The sequence below is a fragment of the Ursus arctos genome, unplaced genomic scaffold (assembly GCF_023065955.2).
Source record: "Ursus arctos isolate Adak ecotype North America unplaced genomic scaffold, UrsArc2.0 scaffold_17, whole genome shotgun sequence".
NCBI lineage: Eukaryota > Metazoa > Chordata > Mammalia > Carnivora > Ursidae > Ursus > Ursus arctos.
Window position 1 is genome coordinate 37,108,553 of NW_026622841.1, and position 18,376 is coordinate 37,126,928.

General features: G+C 38.4%; 1 protein-coding gene and 1 long non-coding RNA gene across 4 annotated transcripts in view; one reads left to right on the forward strand and one right to left on the reverse strand.

Annotated features, from left to right (window-relative positions):
• NOL4 (nucleolar protein 4) overlaps positions 1 to 18,376 on the forward strand; it is a 387,118-nt gene that overhangs the window by 336,204 nt on the left and 32,538 nt on the right. The gene's annotated exons all lie outside the window — the stretch shown is intronic.
• The window catches only part of LOC130543931 (uncharacterized), a 110,521-nt gene that overhangs the window by 7,117 nt on the left and 85,028 nt on the right, over positions 1 to 18,376 (reverse strand). Inside the window, exons 1-2 of one of the 2 annotated variants that reach the window (XR_008959707.1) lie at positions 18,149 to 18,221; positions 8,857 to 8,971 (exon numbers count right to left, since the gene is read on the reverse strand). This is a non-coding gene — a long non-coding RNA (uncharacterized LOC130543931). Of the gene's footprint in view, positions 1 to 8,856; positions 8,972 to 18,148; positions 18,222 to 18,376 lie in introns of those variants that run through there. The other variant, XR_008959706.1, reaches the window with a different exon arrangement.

Consider the following 18,376-nt stretch of genomic DNA (forward strand, 5'->3'; position numbering starts at 1 on the left):
TTGAGAATTTTGGCATCCATATTCATCAGGGATATCGGTCTGTTACTCCTTTTTGATGGGGTCTTTGCCTGGTTTGGGGATCAAGGTAATACTGGCCTCATAGAATGAGTTTGGTAGTTTTCCTTCTGTTTCTGTTTTTTGAAACAGCTTCAGAAGAATAGGTATTATTTCTTCTTTGAATGTTTGGTAGAATCTGTCAGGCCCTGGACTCTTGTTTTTGGGGATGTTTTTGATCACTGCTTCAATCTCTTCATAATTAATTGGTCTGTTTAAATAACCCATTTCTTCCTGTTTCAGTCTTAGTAGTTTATAGGTTTCCAGGAAGGCATCCATTTCTTCCAGGTTGTTTAATTTATTGGCATAAAGTTGATAAAAGTTTCCAATGATCCTTCCTATTTCATTGGTGTTGGTCGTGATCTCTGCTCTTTCATTCATAATTTTATTAATTTGGGTCCTTTCTCTATTCTTTTGAATAAGTCTGGCCAGTGGTTTATCAATCTATTTATTCTTTCAAAGAACCAGATTCTAGTTTTGTTGATCTGCTCTACTGTGCTCCTGGTTTCTAATTCATTGATCTCTGCTCTAATCTTGATCACCTGCCTTCTCGTGCATGGGTTACGCCTGTTCTTCTGTTCCAGCTCCAGCTTCTTGAGGTGAGAATATAAAAACTGCGTTTCAGATTTTTCTATTCTTTTGAGTGAGGCTTGGATGGCTATGTCTTTTCCTCTTCGGACTGCCTTTGCAGTGTCCCATAGGTTTTGGACCAATGTGTTTTCATTTTCGTTGGTCTCCAAAAATTGTTTAATCTCCTTCTTAATTACCTGGCTTGCACAATCATTCTTGAGCAGGATGGTTCTTAGTTTCCAAGTGTTTGAGTTTCTTCCCAATTTTTCCTTGTGATTGAGTTCCAGTTTCAAAGCATTGTGGTCTGAGAATATGCAAGGACTGATCTCAGGCTTTTGGTATTGGTTGAGACCTGTTTAGTGACCCAGTATATGGTCTATTCAGGAGGAAGTTCCATGTGCATTAGAAAAGAGTGAGTATGCTGTTGTTCAGGTGTAGTGTTCTGTATATATCTATGAGGTCCATCTGGTCCAGTATGTTATTCAAAGCTCTTGTTTCTTTGTTGATTTTCTGTGTCGGTGATCTGCCTATTGCTGAGAGCAGAGTGTTGAGGTCCCCTACTACTAATGTATTATTATCTGTATGTCTCTTTATTCTGGTTAAGAGTTGGCTTGTGTATCTAGCTGCTCCCCCATTGGGGGCATAGATACTTATAATTGTCATATCCACTTGTTGGATACATCCTTTAAGAATAATATAGTGTCCTTCTGTATCTCTAACTACAGTCTTTAGTTTAAAATCTAATCTGTCTGATATGAGAATTGCCACCCCAGCTTTCTTTTGAGGTCCATTGTTATGAAAAGTGGTTTTCCATCCCTTCACTTTCAGTCTGGATGTATCTTTAGGTTCAAAATGAGTCTCTTGTAGGCAGCAAATGTATGGGTCATGTCTTTTTATTCAATCTGCAACCCTTTGGCATTTTATGGGAGCATTTAGGCCATTCACATTGAGAGTGATTATTGAGAGATATGATTTTAATGATGTCATGTTGCCTGTGAAGTCTTTGTTTCTATAGATTGTACATTTCTGTTCTGTATCACTCTTGGCGTCCTTTTACTTTTATAGAACCCCATTAATATCTCTTAGGGCTGGCTTGGTGGTCACATAGTCTTTCAGTTTCTGCCAGTCTTGGAAGGTCCTTATCTCTCCATCAATTCTGAATGAGAGCCTTGCTGGATAAAGGATCCTTGGCTGCATGTTCTTCTCAGTTAGAGCTTTGGAAATACCCTGCCAACCCTTCCTGGCCTGCCAGGTCTGTGTAGACAGGTCTGATGCTATTCTGATATTTCTCCCTCTGTACATGAGGATTTTCTTCCCCCTGGCTGCTTTCAAGACTGTATCCTTGGATCTAATATTTGCGAATTGCACTATGACGTGATGTGGTGTAGGTCTGTTCTCATTGACCTTGGGAGGGGTCCTCTCTGCCTCTTGGAGACGAATGCTTGTTTCCTTTGCCAGATTAGGGAAGTTCTCAGCTACAATTTGTTCAAATATCTCTTCTCGACCTCTCTCTTTCTCCACCCCCTTGGGGATGCCGATGATTCTGACATTGGAACATTTCATTGAGTCCGTAATCTCCTGTAATCTACATTCTTGAGATTGGATTTTTTTGAGCCATGTTTCTGTTTTTACCTTCTCTTCTACCATCCCAACCTCTAATTCACTAATTCGTTCTTCTGCCTCATTTACCCTGGCCGTCAGAGCATCTAGTTTAGACAGCATTTGATTCATAGCATTTTTAATTTCTGCCAGATTCACTCTCATTTCCACCCTTAGAGATTCTATATTCTCGTTAATATTTTCATTAATATTTTTTTCAAGCCTACACATCATCTTGACCATTGTTACTTTGAATTCCATTTCTGACAATTTGGTTATATCTATATCCATCAGTTCTGTGGCAGAGGCCACAGTCTCTGTCTCCTTTCTTTGCTGAGGATTCCTCCTCATCATCATTCTGATGAGGAGAGGTTGCGGGGATGCCCAGAGCCCAAATTATTGACTAGGACCCAGGCAGTTTGCACTTGTTTTATAGGGACCTTAGGGATGTGGGCCTCTTGATTTTTCAGCCTGCCTTCTGGGGGCGGGGGGGCTGCCGTGCTGATACTCAGACAACCCTGTTTGGGTAGAGTCTCCCTGTCCCCTGTAAGGGGGGATGAGGATGGGCACAATGTGAGCTGGTATTTCTGGGCTTTTGTTCTCTGGCGGCTTTCCCTGGTGGTTTTCTGTGACTCTTCTGAGAGTCAGAGCAGCAATGGCTGTATCCTAGCCTCTGTCTCAGAACAGAGATCGCAGTCTGCTCTCCACTGAGCTCTCCTGGCCACTCTAACTCTGTTTCTGTTGGTGCTGCTAAAAACCCCACAGCGTCCCAGTTGTGCGCCCCACAGCTGGTGTCCCAGCCTTCGCTTCCAGGGCCAGCACGTCTCTGTCCTTTGTGCTTCTAACACCGCCAGCCGCCAGCCACCCCCGCGCACTCCCGAGCACCCTGTTTCAAGTGTGGTTCACGCGCACTCCGGAGCGCTGGTTTTCAGTCTGGTCGCACACGCTCCTGAGCTCCTGCTTTCAGTCTAGTTCAAGTGTCAAGTTTTCTATGTTCTTTTTGATCATCTGGCTAGTTATTCTATACATTATTGAAAGAAGTTTATTGAAGTCTCCCAACTACTATTATTGAATTGTTTTCTTTGCCTTTGTTTCTAATAGTTTTGGTTCATTTATTTTGGGACTTTGTCATTAGGCATATTTATGGTTTATATTATTATACTTATTGATGGATTAACTCTTTTGTCATTTAAAATATCCCTTTTTATCTCTAGTAACTTCTTACATCTATTTTGCCTAATATTAGTTATTTCTGTAATATCATGGTGGTACTGAAAATGAAGAGAAGTGGGCCAAACTTTGGACATGGAAGTGACATATAAATGAATATAGGACAAATTGAGTATTGCTCACCTCTACTCAAATACAACCAAAATAATTTATCTTTGCTCCATAAATGGCTGTATAATACAGGAACCCAATGCCAAGTGAAAATGTAGCGCTTCTTATTTTAAAAGTAAGCCTCTCAAGATGGTGATAACACAGCATTACACGATGCTTCCGAGCTCAGGATCCTGTGGCACTATACATGCTTCATGCTCCACTTTGCTCCTTGACTTATTGAGCAACTTGGAAGAAGCACTGTGTGTTCATGAAAAAGGCAGATAGTGACTGGTGGGAAGGAAAATAATATATACAAAGAAGGACAAGATTGAAGACACCAGTGAATATTTTGAGTTTTTGAGGAGAGAGGAGAGAACTTTGGGGCAATAGCCAATCATGAGTAAATATTGAGAAGGAAATTAAAGGAAGAATTTTGCTATGAATTATTAATGAGCAGGGCACCAAAAATGTTTCTTGCCCTTCAACCCATTTCTCCACATTGGAACCAAAGTAATTTTTAAGAAAAGAAAAATCTGATTGCATCATTCGTTATCTAAAACCCTTCTACGGCTCTCCTTGTTCTTAGGAAAATGACATTACTTAGCCTTTTAGGCCTCAAGGTTCACTCACCTGAACTTTTCTTTGATGTGCCCTTTTCACTCCCATGTCCCCCATTTATTGCTCATCTTTTAAATCCTGAATTCAAAGTCTAGATAAAATACAGTCATAATTTTCATAGCATCCCGAGTTTGTCCTTTGAAGCATGTTCCACTGTGCACGGACAGATAGACACCCCTGCACACCTTCACACACATGTGTAATTGCAATACATTGGTAGCCATTCCTCATTTTTATTGCTCAGTGCTGCTCAAAAACCACCCGTGAAATCTGGTATAGATCCTAAGTATGCAGCCTTATACATGGTTAGAATGCAGGTTTTATAAACTGGCAGCTTAAAGTTAGGTACTGTGATACTATGGTGAGGTTTACCTTGTCCATAAGTTACTCCCAGAAAACCCATCATAGGATGATAGGTCTAAAGGCACTTAAGAAATAATTCAATAGTAACCTCTTTTTATTTATTTATTTATTTATTTATTTATTTATTTATTTATGTTTTAAGATTTTATTTATTTATTTGACAGAGACAGTGAGCGAGGGAACACAAGAAAGGGAGCAAGAAAGAGAGGGAGAAGCAGGCTTCCCGCCAAGCAGGGAGCCAGTGCGGGGCTCGATCCCAGGACCCTGGGATCACGACCTGAGTGGAAGGCAGACGCCTAACGGCTGAGCCACCCAGGCGCCCCGTAACCTCTTTATTTTTAAAAGGCTCTTACTAAAGAAACAGACCAGGAAATTAAGGTGACTTGCTCAAGGCCACACAGGCTGACATTTTGGTTATTGGATTAATAAATGCATCTTTTGATTTCTGTATGTTGGTATAAATGTCTTTTAAGGACACAGTAAAGAACAGCTTTGAACAGTTCAGACTGTGTACCAAAGCAATGAAACAGGAGTAGCAGAATAACCAGTATGGCATGCAGCAAATTTAAAATGGGTGGCTTTCTTTGAGCGTTGGCTTTGGGATGAGTATAATGGAGTTAAGAAAAAGAGGCAAAGGACTAGTCTTGGCAAATAACAGCTTCAGGCTTAAACCAAAGAGAATTTCTCTACCTCACGTTTGAAAAATAATTCTGGCTGTAATAATGGTAGCAAGGCAAATGGTTCCTTTCAGGTTGTGAAGGAGCTCTAGATAACATTTTTCTCTCAGAAGTGCGTCCTACCTGTGATACTGGTGATGGCTCCTGCTGTTTTGATAGTGTTTTGTTTTTGTTTGTTTTAATCACAGAAAGGCAGCTTGATTGGTCAGGCCCACAATCTCCTTTATTTGGGGACTTTCTTCATAAAATCTGGAAACCCCAAACATTTTGACTTTTTAAAATGGTATTATCTTGAGTTTATTTCTTCATTTTTAAGACCTCAGAATGTCATTCCCTGTAACAGATTTGGAGCTATGGAGAAAGAAACTATATACATATACATAAATCTTGAGAGCTAAAAAGGACATAGCAGAAGATTAGCATTATATGAGATGCCAACATCATCTCTGACGGCTGACAACTCCAGTTACTCTAAGTTTGAGAACTCTTGGTTTTAGGATTTGTAAGATCTGAAAACTGTAGAATGGAGCAGTAACTTTCAAGAGAGCAAGGTGAATTAGCTACACATCTGAATTCACAAAGCAGATGAAGATAATCAGAATTTAAATCATTAAATGGGAAGCATGATGTGGATTAGCTGCCTAAATAGGCAAAGATTGAAGGAGATACAATGTTTGTGAAACCTTTTATCCTAATGTAATAAGAACATGAACCGTGTAGATTTGTGCTATGGTCAAAAAGAATATGAGGGCAGAAGAATGAGAAAGGAAACCTTAATGGCATGTGGACTTAGAATCCAAAGACTTCAGAGTTTGGGTTCTCATTTTCAAATCACTTTCTTAATTTCTTTCTTAATTTATTTGGGGTGCTATAACAAAAATACCATAAAGTGGATAGCTTAAACACTAAACCTTTATTACTCAGGGTTCTGGAGGCTATGGAGTCCAAGATCATGGTGCTGGGAGATCTGGAATCTGGTGAGAACCTACCTCCTGGTTCCTAGCGGGCCACCGTTTCACTGTGCTCCACATGGTAGAAGGAGTGGGGCCTCTCTGATAAAGGCACTCCTCCCGTTCCTGAGGGCTCCACCCTTACAACCTAACCACCTTCCAAAGGTCCTACCTCCACATACCATCACACTGGAGATTAGATTTCAATATATGAATTTTGAGAGGAAGGCAAACATTCAGTCTGTATAGCAGGCACTGTAAGAGAAACAAAGTTGAGTAAGGCAGAATCACTGATACTTCCTCTTCTTGTCTAAACATCAGAATTCTTTAAGATTCTGATTAAATAATACTTCCTCGGGGAAACCTTACTGTACCTCACCACCCTCCCACCCTTTGGGAGAGTTATTATTCTCCTACTTATGTCTCTATTCAGCACTTGTCTCATTGAATCATAACATAGGTTTTCAGATATTTTCCCTAAATAGATGTGTACGCCTTGAAACAAGAAACTCTGTCTTGTTCACTATTATATCCCCCGAATAAATATAAGTGCTCAACCATATTGGCTTAATGAATAATAAATGTTTTAAAATAGAACACTTGGGCCAAAAGTGAAAAAGGTGCAAAGAGAATTATTTATGTGTATTGGATCACAGGGCTAAGGGTTGATTTTAAATAAAACAAAGGAATCAGAAGTAAAAAGAAAATTGAATCTGGAGATTCTGTGGGTGAAAGAGGAAGAGTCCAAGAAGTTTTACACGCTGCTTAATTTTCAATACGGTAGCAGTAGGAAAAGCTTGCCCCTGTTGGAGACTTCATAGCAAGGAAAGGGTGCCCTTCAAATCCTTTGTTAGCCAACCTCCATTTGTTTAGCGCTGGCAAGGGTCTGCACCCAACAATCCAAATTTTCAAGTTGGAGTGTTATCAAAATGACAGCAGTTACAATTTGTATAAAGAATTTATTCAAATTATCAAACTGAAATGAGAAGCAAGCAAGCAGCCAATCCTCCTGTTATTATCACATCCAATTACATAGGACTTTGGAATGCTTTCTTCCTATCAGGAAGTTCACACTGAGCTGTCTAAAGAGGGCAATTGTGGTTTGCTGCAGTTATCCATTGGATCTCTTGAGTCTAAATTATATGCATAATGCATAAGTTAACTACTGATGTTTCCTCTCCACAAACTCCATTGGGCAGACTTTTCAATTTGTTTTTCAACTCTGATATAAACTGGGCTGATATACAGACCGAAATTTAACAAGACCAAATTGTAGTAATAATGACCATAATAACTAACATTTGTGTGGCAATTTCTAGTTTGCCCGAATCTTTACATCCATTATCTTCTTTGCTCCTCACTAATATTCAGGGTTGTTGGCTGTAAAGATGCTTTGGATCAGAACCTATAATTATGAGTCTAAGGAAGCTTGGCCATAAGTTTCACTACCATGCTAGAGCTCCTTGATGGTGACATGACTGCCTCTGTGTGCGGAGAGCGCTGCCCCTCGGCATCAACATTCGGAAACATGACTGTCATCTGACATTTTCAGGGGAGCACTTCTATTCATGCACTCTCTTTGCTTCTCCTCCATCCTTCACCCTTCAATCCACTACAGCTGGCTTCTCTCCCACTATTTATGCCAAAACTGGTCAGGGCAAGTTTATCTATGATTCCACTTATTGTCAAATTACAGATGATTTTTGCTTTTACCTTACCAGATTTCTTGGGTATATTTGTATCTGTTGATTATTAGAGCCTTGAAACATCCACTCTTGGCTTCCATGATAATATGCTCTCATGTCACTTTCTTCCTCAGATAATTCTTCTCTTTCTGCATTTCTGGACTTTCTCTCTCTCTAGTCGTGCCCATACTGGGATTTTCCTAGCGTATCCTGACCTTGTCCCTTTAAACCTCTTGTTCTGCACACTGCTCAAAGGTGAGCCCACTAGCTCTTATGGTTTTAGAATACGCCAAAAACGACGTATCTCACCCATGCTTTGCCCTCAGCTTCAGATTTCATATCCAGTTGTCTACCAGACAGCTTGATCTAGACATCCCAAGAACATTCATATTCAATTATTTAAAAATGAATTCTTCATCTTGACCCCTCTTATTGCCATGTCTTTGGGGTTATCTGATGCAGGAATGCCCTCCCCTGCACCTCACACCAGCTATAATGTTCTCTATAATTTTCTGGTTGCCTCCCCCATTAAGTTTTCTCCTAGGTGTTGCCATGATACCTAGGCATACCTCTTATTTAACCTGTGATGTGCTCTTCTCTATACTGGACTGTGTAAAGTTTGAGGACAGGCAAGGTGATTTTTTTTGACTATTCTAACAAACACCAGCATCAATAAATAACCAGCTTATATTCACGTTCAATGAATATTAAATGGATAAATAAATGACTCGAAAAGAAATTGTTCTAATAAAATATTGTACCTGTTTAGAGAACTTAACTAAATCCAGTTGAGCATGGTAATCATCAGTTGAGGATGTCTTCTAAAGTTTATTCTCATTTTCTCTTAATATCCTAAAGAGCACAATACTGGAAGAATTGTTTCATATCAAACATTTCAGACAGATGTTTTGAAATACACAAATTCCATTTTAAAATGTATTCATCTTTAAGTTCCCTGATTCAAGGGAGAAATGTTTACATAGTTTTCCAGGGAACTGGCAAGGTGCTCTTTTTTACCTTTACTTTATCGTCTTAGTAACTTGTCCTGGTTCACTAGCCACATGCGAAGAAGTGCAGAGGCCTGGGGGAGGAATTCATCATCAGCCTGCTCCAAAAGACCAGCTGGGTGTTTCTGTTGTGTGAAAAATACATAAGATCTGTTCTGTAAAATTGTGTACATAACGATTTTTACAAAGTAGAGCCTAAAAGTGATTACAGAAATTAAGCAACCCCTATGGTTAATTTGCATGTCATTTACGCAATGGAAAGATCTGCATGATGACAACATATGTGAAAAGAGATGGCCATGTGATCTAATTGAAGTCAACGTAAGTGGGATTATGCAGTTATTACATCTCAGTAGCATTCCAATATACCTGAGTGAGTTTTCAAAGCAAATTCTATGGCACATAGTGGAGACTTCTTTTGTATCTGGTGATTGTGCCATCATGGTGTCCAACTTGTGACTATTCTCAGAAAGCCCATTTCTTCCATGTGAATTCCTTTGATGACCTATCTTAGTTAGTATATTTCTCTAGTTTAAACCCTACTCATTTGTATCATTTTTTTTTGTTTCTCAACATCTGTACTATCCACTACAATAGCCACTAACCACATGTGGCTATTGAAATTGGAATTAAGTAAAATTTAAACTTTAGTTTCTCAGTCACACTGGAACACATCTCAAGGTCTCAGTTGCCAAAGTGCTGAGTGGCTACTGTATTCAGTAGCACAGAAGAGCATCTCCATCACCACAGACATTTCTGTTGGACAGTGCTATTCCAGACACTACTCTTCTCACCTTACACCATTGTATTGGCTTCTGGAGGGTTTTATTACTGCAGAAAACTTTTTCTACATTTATTCCATCAAGCTCCTTGTGTTTAATTATATATGCATTTTTCACTCCTTAATAAAATTAGTGGGGTCAATGAATAGCCTTATGGAAACTTAAATGGTGATTCTTAAATAACAATGCTTTTAATTCAAACTGCCCAGCTTTTAAATAACTTGCAGTCATTTTAGGGTTCTGAGAAAAGCTAATAATTTGTAACATAGGCATTGAAAACCTCTTTGGCAGAAGCTGGCATTACTTTAAAATTAGAAACAAAACAAATTTTTAAAAAAGATTTTATTTATTTGAGAGCGAGCGAGAAAACATGCACAAGCAAGGGGCAGAGGGAAAGGGAGAAGCAGACTCCCTGTTGAGCAGGGAGCCCAAAGTGGGACTCAATCCCAGGACCCTGAGGTTTTGACCTGAGCTGAAGGCAGATGCTTAACCTGCTGAGCCACCCAGACACCCCGAAACAAAACAAATTTTACAAGAGTTTCATTGCAACAGAATTTCAAACTCTGTGACATTTAGAGAAAGCAAGCCCAAACTGAAAATGTTTGAAATGTGACCCCAGTTTTGCCCCCGAGTTCATCCTATTTTTCCAGGTTTTCCCACATGTACCATGATAATAACCTAGAACTGAGGTGAGACTGAATGATTTACACGTCTGTGTCTTGAGATACATTGTTTAAGGGAGATGCTTATTGGTAAATTTTAATGATTGGAAATTATGTTAATCAGTTGCTGGAAAATTGAAAGGAAAATGATACGAATTACCTGCAAAATAAGCTGAAGCATCTTTCAGTTTATCTGACCAAGCCCCCAGATCTTCCAGCAGGTTTCTGTTCAGTCAGGGAGAATCAGAGAAGGGGCTCTGAATAAAAGAAGTGAGTGGCCCTGCGTTTTCCCCGGACGGCCAAGCACGGGTACCTGGTGTTACAACTCCATATTGATCAGGCCTTCCGGCAGCAGCTTCCTAAAAGCCCTTCTCTACAGTAAAATGGATCTTTACTGACTGTTAAGATCCTCTTTTTGTTTTGTGTTTTTTGTGTTTGTGCCTACTCACTGAAGGGAAGGAATGAAAAGATGACTCCATTAGTATTCTGGGACCTTTCTTTTTGAGCCTGCTAGGATCCACTTCAGGGATTATCCAGGTGGTATGAGTTCCTAATGGTTGGCCGGGCTTGTTTTCCTTGTACAGCCTCCTTTGAACTTTGACATGTGCTCTGGGAATCTGTCTGAACAAACAAGTTAAATTTTACTGGCCTCACCAGCCCGCTGCTACTCAGGATGGAGCTCTTTGGGGAGTTCAGAATGTTCTGCTTTTCTAGGAAGTCAGAAATATCACTCTCTGTATGGAAGTTGAATTAGCCATTGCTACATTCCTCTTTCCTGGGTTCAGGTACTGATGCACCTTCCTGACATAGGCACCAGGCTGCTCCCCGGCCTCACTAGAGATCTTGGGTCTGTCTGCCTGAATCACTCCAAGAGGGTAGGAAGGCCGGAGTTGCCTTATTCTTTTTTCTTTCGTGTTAACACATTTCAAATGCCAAATATGATTACAGTTACAATGCTAATATTTCCTTTTGTGGTTTCAAGGCACACAGTCATTTTCAATGACATTTGGCTCTTGACTAACATACAGATGCTTTTTCTGAGAGCCCTCCTTCCATCCACATGCCATTGCTGGAACCAGTGGGAGTGAGTGAGTCCACAGAGTGCAAACTGTCTCCTGTGTTGCTATTTGGTCCCCTCGTCAAATTCAGAACTAACAAATGATTAATGTGTGGTGACTAACATTCTGGCCAATATCTCAGTGGTCTCAGGGAAACACAAATGATCTCCAATGATTAAACTCATTAGGGAATATAATCCTCTTGACTACAGTAGTCCCCCCCCCCTTGTCTGCAGGGGATATTTCCAAGACCCCCAGTAGATGCCTGAAACTGTGGATAGAACTGAGCCATATAAACACTATGTTTTTTCCTATATTACATACCTATGATAAAGTTTAATTTATAAATTATATTTTTTAATTTACATATTTATAAATTTAGTAATTTATAAACTAGGCATCGTAAGGAACTAGCAATAACTAATAAAATAGAACAGTTATACAATTTACTGTAATAAGTGTTGCATGAATGAATGTGGTCACTCGCTCAAGATATCTTACTGTACCATATTCACCCTTCCTGTGATGGTGTGAGATGATAAAATGCCTATGCAATGAGATGTCACATTAGCACTCAGTTGCTATTGACCTTCAGATGATACCTCAAAAGGAGGATCATCTACTTCCATATGAAGTTGACCAGAAGCAACTGAAACTCTGGAAAGGGAAACCATACATAAGTAAGGACTGCTGTACTCTGAATGTATCCAAAAGTAATTTTTACACTAAATTTAGTGCCCCCATTTTCCTGGAGGCAATATTGTAGGAATAAACATGTTTTTTAAATTTTAATGATGGTATAACATACACTGTTATGTTAGTTTCAGGTGTACAATATATAGAGTCAATAATGCTATACTCAGTGTTCACCACAGTAAGTGTACTCTCAATCCCCGTCACCTGTTTCACCCATCCTTCCAACCCACCTCCCCTCTGGTAACCATTAGTTTGTTCTCTATATTCGAGAGTCCTTTTTTTTGGGGGGGGGGTTGTCTCTTTGTTCTGTTTCTTAAATCCACATAAGTGAAACCACATGGTATTGTAGTTCATGGACTTATTTCACTTAGCATTATACCTCCTAGATCCATCCTCCTCATTGGAAATGCCAAGATTTCATTCTTTTTTATGGCCGACTATATTCCATTGTATAGATTCTTTTCGGATTCATCTATTGACGGACACTTGAGCTGCTTCCATAATTTGGCTATTGTAAATAATGTGGCAGTAAACATAGGGGTACATGTATCCCTTTGAATTAGTGTTTTTGTTATTTTTTTAGTAAATACCCAGTAGTGCAATTACTGGATCACAGGGCAATTTTATTTTTAACTTTTAGTGGAAGCTCCATACTGTTTTCCTCAGTGGCTGTACCAGTTTGCATTCCAACCAACAATGCAAGAGGGTTCCTTTTTCTCCACATCCTCACCAATGTTTGTTTCTTGTGTTTTTGTTTTAGCTATTCTGACAGGTGTGAGGTGCTATCTCATTGTAGTTTGGATTTTCATTTCCCTGATGACGAGTGATGTTGAGCATCTTTTCATGTGTCTGTTGGCCATCTCTTGTCTTATTTGGAGAAATATCTGTTCATGTCTTCTGCCCATTTTTTAGATTTTTTGTTGTTGTTGAGTTTTATCAGGTCCTTATATATTTTGTATACTAATGCTTTATTGGATATGTAAAGAAGAAAATGCAAATATCCTCTCCCCTTCAGTAGGTTGTCTTTTAGTTTTGTTGACTGTTTCCTTCACTGTACAGAAGCTTTTTGTTTTGATGTAGTCCCAATAGTTTATTTTTGCTTTTGCTTCTCTTGCCTCAGGAGACCTATCTAGAAAAACATTGATGTGGCTCATGTCATAGAAATTACTTCCTATGCACTCTTCGAGGATTATTATGGTTTCAGGGCTCACATTTAGGTCTTTAATCCATTTTGAGTTTATTTTTGTGTATGTTGTAAGAAGGTGGTCCATTTTCCCCAGCACCATTTGTTAGAGAATTTTCCCCTTGTATATTCTTGCCTCCTTTGTCAAAGATTAATTGACCATATAATCATGGGTTTATATCTGGGCTCTCTATCTGTCCCATTGATCTATGTGTCTTTTTTTGTGGCAGTACCATACTGTTTTGAGTACTACAGCTTTGTAGTATATCTTGATATCTGGTATTGTAATACCTCCAGTTTTGTTCTTCTTTTCAAGATTGCTTTGACTATTCATGGCCTTTTGTGGTTCCATACAAATTTTAGGAGTATTTATTCTAGTTCTGTGAAAAATGCTATTGGTATTTTGATAAGGGCTGCACTAAAACTGTAGATTGCTTTGAGTAGCATGGACAGTTTAACAATATTTGTTCTCCCAATTCATGAGCATGGGGATATCTTTCCATTTGTTTGTGTCATCTTCAATTTCTTTCATCAGTGTTATAAAGTTTTCAGAGTACAGGTCTTTCACCTCCTTGGTTAAGTTTATTCCTAAGTATTTCATTTTTTGGTACAATTGTAAATGGGACTGTTTTCTTAATTCATTAAGCTACTTCATAATTAGTGTCTAGAAATGCAACAGATTCTTATATATTGATTTTGTATCCTGTGACCTTACTGAATTCATTTGTCACTTCTAGCAGTTTTTTGATGGAGTCTCTAGGGTTTCCTATATATACCATCAGGTCACCTGCAAATAGTGATAGTTTTACTCCTTCCTTACTAATTTGGATGTTTTTATTTTCCTTGTTTGATTTCTGCATCCAGAACATCCATTACTATGTTGAATAAAAGTTTGAAAGTAGACATCCTTGTCTTGTTCCTGACCTTAGGGAAAAACCTCTCAGTTTTTCACCCTTGAGTAATAAGGTTAGCTGTGGGTTTTTCATTCATGGCCTTTATTATGTGAGGTATGTTCCCTCTAAGCCTACTTTGTCAAGGGTTTTTATCATAAATGGGTGTTGTACTTTGTTAAATACTTTCCACACCTATTAAAATGATCATATGGTTTTATCCTGACTCTTGTTGATGTGATGTATCACAATGATTGATTTGTGAATATTAAACTACCCTTACAACCCTGGAATAAATCCCACCTGATTGTGATGAATGATTTTTTAAAATGTATTGTTGAATTCAGTTTGCCAATATTTTGTGGAGAATTTTTACATCTATGTTCATCAGAAATATTGGCCTGCAGTTTTTTGGTTTTTTTTTCTTTTTCTTTTTATAGTGTGTCTATCTGGGTTTGGTATCAGGGTAATGCTAGCCTTGAAGGTTTCCTTTCTCTTATATATTTTGGAATAGTTTGAGAAGAATAGGTATTAACTCTTCTTTAAATGTTTGGAATAATTTACCTGTGAAGCTGTCTGGTCCTGGACTTTTGTTTGTTGGAAGTTTTTTGATTACCAATTCAATTTCATTGCTGGTAATTGGTGCGTTCAAATTTCTGTTTCTTCCTGATTCAATCTAAGAACTTATTTCTTCTTGGTTGTCAAATTTGTTGGCATATAATTTTTCATAATATCCTCTTACTATCCTTTGTATTCTGTGGCATCGTTATTTCTCCTGTTTCACTTCTGATTTTGAGTCCTCTCTTTTGATGAGTCCGCCTAAGGTGTATTAGTTTTGTTGATCTTTTCAGAGAAACAGCTCTGGGTTTCATTAATTCATCCTGTTGTTTTTTCAGTTTCTATTTTTATTTCTGTTCTAAAATTTATTATTTTCTTCCTTCTAGTTGTATGGGTTTTATTCTTCTTTTCTTAGCTCCTTTAGGTGTAAGGTTAGGGTTTTGCTTGAGAAGTTTTTGCTTCATAAGGTAGGCCTGTATTGCTATAAACTTCCCTCTTAGAACAACTTTTACTGCATCGCAATGATTTTGGACTGTTGTGTTTTCATTTTCATTGTTTTGATGTATATTTGAATTATTTCTTTGGTTTTTTGGTTGATGGATTCATTGTTTAGTAGCATGTATTTAACCTCCATGTATTTATGTTCTTTCCAGATTTTTTCTTGTGGCTGATTTCTAGACTCATAACATTGGGGTTAGAAAAGATACATGATATAACTTTGATCTTTTTGAATTGGTTGAGACTTGTTTTGTGGCCTAAAATGTGATCTGTTTTGGAGAATGTTCTGTGTGTGCTGTTCTAGGATGGACTGTTTTGTATATATCTGTCAGATCCATCTGGTCCGATGTGTCATTTAAAGCCACTCTTTCTTTGTTGAATTTCTGTTTGGACGATCTAACCATTGCTGTAGGGAGGGATCCCTACTATTTTTGTGTTACTATTGATCACTTTCTTTATGTCTGTTATTAGCTGCTTTATGTATTTGGATGCTCCCACATTTGGTCCATAAATATTTACAATTGTATCTTGTTGGATATTCCCTTTATGATTATATAATATCCTCCTTTGTCTCCTGTTACAGTGTTTATGTTTTGTCTAATACAAGTTTTTCTACCCCAGCTTTCCTTTCACTTCCATTTGCTTAATAAATAGTTTCCCATCCCTTTACTTTCAATCTGTATGTGTCTTTAGGTCTGAAATGAGTCTTTTGTAGACAGCATATAGTTGGGTCTTATTTTTTTTAATCCATTCTGTGATCCTGTGTCTTTTGATTGGAGAATTTAGTACATTTACATTCTAAGTTATTGACACATCTATATGGCCATTTCGTTACTTGTTTTATGGTTGTTTTTGTAGTTCTCTCTTCCTTCTCTTGCTCTCTTCTCTCATGGTTCGCTTGCTACTTTAGTGATATGATTGGATTCCTTTCTCTTTTAGTTTTTTATTTATTATTGGTTTTTGATTTGTCATTACCATTAGGTCTATAAATATCTTATGCATATAGCATTGTAGAGTAGGTTAATAGTCACTTAAGTTTGAGCCCATTCTAACAGCACTAAATTTATATGCCTCTCCCCTCCAAACATGTTAGATATATATCATATTGTATATCTTTATATTTTGTGAATGCATTGACCGATTTTTTTAGATATACTTAATTTTACTGTTTTTGAGCTTTCTATTTTCCTTACTCCTAACTTATGATCTTTTCTTGCCACTCAGAGTCCCCCATAACATTTCTTGTAGGAATGGTTTAGTGGTCATGAATTCTTTTAATTTTTGTCTGGGAAACTTTTTCCTTCTATTCTTATTGGTAGCCTTTCTGGATAGAGTGTTTTCTTCCCTTTCAGCTTTGAATATATCATGTCACTCCCTTCTGGCTAGCAAAGTTTCTGCTGAAAAATAAGCTGTGGCATTATCGGTTTTCCCTGGGATGTAACTGTCTTCTATTGCTGCTTTTAGAATTCTCTATCACTACCATTCACCATTTTAATTACTATGTGTCTTGGTGTGGACTTCCTTGGATTGATTTTACTGGGGATTCTCTGCTTCCTGGATCTGGATTTCTGTTTCCTTCCCCAGATTCAGGATGTTTTCAGCTATTATTTCTTCAAATACATTTTCTTCCCCCTTTTCACTCCCCTCTACTTCAGGGAGACCTATAATGTGAATGTTATTACACTTGATGGTGTTGCTGAGTTCCCTTAATCTACTTTCATTTTTTATTATTCTTTTTTCTCTTTCCTGTTCAGCTTTATTTCTTTCCATTACTCTGTCCTCCAGGTCACTGATTTGTTCTTCTGCTTTTTCTAGTCTATGTATTCTACCCAGTGTGTTTAATTCAATTAATTGAGTTCTTCATCTCTGGTTCTTCTTTATGTTTTCTCTTTTTTGAGGTCCTCACTGAGGTCGTCCTCTCTTGTTCTCAAGTCCAGTGAGTATCTTTATGACCATTACTTTAAATTCTCTATCAGGCATATTACATATATCTGTTTCATTTAGCTCTCTTGCTATGATTTTCTCCTTTTCATTTGGGACCTATTCCTCCATACCCTTATTTTGTCTAACTCTCTGACCATTTCTATGTGTTAGGAAAGTCAGCTGCATCTCTTGCTCTTGAAAGAAATGGCCTTATGAAGATGTCCTGTAGTGTCTTGCAGTCAATGTCCCCTGTTTACCAGAACCTGGTGCTACAGAATTGTTTCCTCTATGTGTGTTGCATGCACCTTGCTATTGTTGGCTGAGCCCCATTTGTCTTTATTCCAGTCACCTACAATGGCTCTTTCTGCTTGTTTTGGGCAGGGTTTGGTCCCTTTGTGTTATTAGGCCAGTCTGGGGCTGCTAGAATCTAGTCATTGCTAGATTTTGTGGTAGCACCAAACTGCAGGACCCTGTCCCTATATTGTCCCCTGTGAAGCTTTTTTTGGTGGACAGGGCCTGCAGTGAGACCAGACATCTGCCCTCTGCCCACTGCAGAGGCTGCAGTTGGACTGGTGTGGGTGGTTATCTTCCCCTCTCCCTTGGGCAGGAGTCACTTTGGAGTGTTTCTGAACCCTGTGAGGCTAAAGTTACTGTCAAAAGTATGTTGGAGGGAGCATGTCCACAGGAGAATGTGGGGGCAAAGTTCAGGGTGCCAGCAAGCTCTGCATCAGTTCAGTGCAGGAGGGGACCTGCAGCCCTGTGGGAAAACTCCTGCCCAGGTTGAGATGGAAGGGGTGGGGCACGCTCGTTAGCAACCTAGGTGGAGGGTTTCCACTGTGCTGGTTCCCACAGGTGTCCATGTCACCATGGGACAAGGTGAGCTTAGGATCTTCCTAGGCTGTTCTCTTCCCCAGAAGTCATGTTTTCTTATTACTTTGTTCTTAAAAACATATTCATAAACAGTTTGTCCATAAATGTGAGAGGTCATACTGTTTAGTTTTTGTATGATCTTCTAAAGGAAACCTATATTTTTGTGTTTATAATATACCTACCTCTTTCATATTCTCAATATTCACAAGACATTCTTCTCATACCACTCTAATTATGCTTTCCCATGATTTCTTCTGTTTTGTGTAAAATATTAACTTGCTTTGTATATAACTTAAAAACAAAAATGAAACATTGGGAAAAGGACATTAATATCATGGATATTCATCAACCCTATCTTCACATACAGGAAAGTATTTTGTTTATGTTCAAAAAAGTTGTACTTAACTTTT